The sequence below is a fragment of the Cololabis saira genome, chromosome 7 (assembly GCF_033807715.1).
Source record: "Cololabis saira isolate AMF1-May2022 chromosome 7, fColSai1.1, whole genome shotgun sequence".
In the NCBI taxonomy this organism is placed as follows: domain Eukaryota; kingdom Metazoa; phylum Chordata; class Actinopteri; order Beloniformes; family Belonidae; genus Cololabis; species Cololabis saira.
The window spans coordinates 40,781,706-40,784,521 of NC_084593.1; positions in this window are offsets into that span (position 1 = coordinate 40,781,706).

Here is a 2,816-nt window from a genome sequence, read left to right on the forward strand (position 1 = left end):
TTAAAGCTCTTAATGGACTACCCCTCAATTATCTGACTGAGCTCCTTAATACCCCCAACTACGAAGGAGTATTAGGGCCAAACTAAGACAAAAAAAAAGGGAAATTACGAGAAAAAAGTCATAATAATATGAGAATAAAGTCGTAAAATTACGAGAATAAAGTCATAATGTTGCGAGAATAAAATCGTAATATTATGAGAATAAAGTCATAATATTATGCGAATAAAGTCGTAATATAATGAGAATAAAGTTGTAATTTATGAGAACTCTAACAGGAAGAACACATGCGTCTTTTGTGGAAGAGCAGCTGTCTGGTATAGTATGGTATAGTATAGTATAGTATAGTATAGTATAGTATAGTATAGTATAGAATAGTATAGAATAGTATAGTATACTATAGTATAGTAGTGGTGACTGCAAGGCTAGCGGTCGGTCGTTACATCTGCATCATTCAAAGAGGTTTTGTTGTTTCTCAGGAAACAATGAGGATGATCATAAAGATTTACCTCTTCCACAAAAGAAGTAATTTCTTCCAAGTCTGTGTGGTTCCTTCTTCGAAATGGACGCAGTCGTTTGCACAATCGTTTTAAAGTCCTTATACTGATAATAATTCGATGCTGATGTGCCAAAAGATTAAATATTTCCTTATTTGTGAAACCGATACCAAAATATAACTTCACAAGATGCTCAATATTCCTCATTTTAACACAGGAAGAAGAAGCACTTCCTGTTAGAGTTCCCATAAATTACCACTTTATTCTTGTAATATTACGACTTTATTCTTGTAATTTTACGACTTTATTCTCATAAATTAAGACTTTATTCTCGTAATATTACAACTTTATTCTCATAATTTTATGACTTTATTCTTGTAATTTCCAACTTTTTTTTGTCTTAGACCCCGTCCACACGTAGCCGGGTATTTTTAAAAACGAATATTTCCCCCCTCCGTTTATAAAAAAATTTGCATCCACACATAACCGAAGATCTGCGTTTTCGACCACATTCATAAGCATTCTAACCTGTAGATCATCTGCGGCTCCCGGGGAAGCTGCACCTCCGCGGCTCCGCGGGCACTGTAGGGTGCGCGTCGCCGCGGAGCCTACGGCGTAGGCTCTGTGTCGGTGTAACGCAGTAAGCGGTGGTCACGAGCAGAGACCATTTATTTAATAAATAGCTTGGAGAACAGATGCTGGATCATCTGTAGTAAACAAAAGTCGCACGTCAGAGCAGATTTGTTGTTGTTTTGGCGCATAATGTGACGTTCGAAAACGCAAAACTCCGGTTGTGTGTGTCTACACGCATCTACATAAACGGAGTTTTCAAAAATCTTCACTTTGCCCGGAGTTTTTTTAAAGCTTCGTTTATTTGCGTTTTCGTGTAGACGACAGGTCCAAACGTAGGAAAATATCTCCGGTTTAGCAGATATCCGCAGATATCCGGCTACGTGTGGACGGGGTCTTAGTTTGGCCCTAATACTCCGTCGTACACAACCCTGGCAGGTCATTGAGATCCTCCAATCAGCTGCTACTGGTCGCCTCAGGACACGACTGAAGACCAAAGGTGACAGAGCCTTTGCGGCGGTGGCCCCTAGACTCTGGAATAACCTGCTGTTTCTGCTGCTTACTTTTAGTGGATTTTGGCAAAATTTTATTTCAAACATACATTTAATTTTTAAATATTTTACTCTTTATTTTTTTATTTTATTGTGTTCTTGTATTTTGTACTCATCTTATTTTATTTATTTTATCTTTGTAATATATGCCTTTTGTTCAGCTGTTTTTAACTGTACAGCACTTCAACCTCGGTTGTTTAAAACTGTTCTATATAAATAAAGATTGAGTTCAGTTGAGTTCATTGACAATAGCATTACAACATGTGTGTAATAAGTGGTTTGTACCTCATTATTTGCAAATTTGTTGGACCTTTATTATATATTGTAAGATATGTCCTTCGTGGTGATGGTCCACTAACCTACAACTACTACAACTACTGGTGGTAATCTAGGCTAAGGCAGGTCCTGCATTTTCTTCAAACTTGTGGCTCTGTTGAGCAGCCTATTGTAAAAATATTAAGCTGCGGTCGCACATTAAAATTAACACAACCTGAATGAAACACAAATAATCTTGGGCCCATTCTACCATATTCTCAGCATATTCCCTAATTTAGGAATCAGTATTTCTTTACTTGCAAAAATAATAGATTATCTAGTAAAATACATATTTTTTGTAGTGGATGTGAATTGGTACATATATTTTTCATTAACATGCATTTATGATGCACTATGTGTCTTCCATACCAGCCACTTTATTAGGTACACCTGTCCAACTACTCGTTAATGCAAATTTCTAATCAACCAATCACATGGCATCAACTCAATGTATTTAGGCATGTAGACGTGGTCAAGACGATCTGCTGCAGTTCAAACCAGCATCAGAATGGAGAAGAAAGGTGGTTTAAGTGACTTTGAATGTGGCATGGTTGTTGGTGCCAGACGGGCTGGTCTGAGTATTTCAGAATCTGCTGATCTACTGGGATTTTCACGCACAACCATCTTTAGGGTTTACAGAGAATGGTTCGAAAAAGAGAAAATATCCAGTGAGGGGCAGTTCTGTGGGCGCAAATGGCTTGTTGATGCCAGAGGTCAGAGAACGGCCAGACTGGTTCGAGCTGATAGGAAGGCAATAGTAACTCAATTTAAAGCTGCAAGCAGCGCTGAACGGGCCCTCGCACCCTTGTGCTGCAGTGGAAGCTTGTATGACTTGCATGTAGATTCTTCAGGCCTGGACATTTAGCGGATGACACCACCCATGACT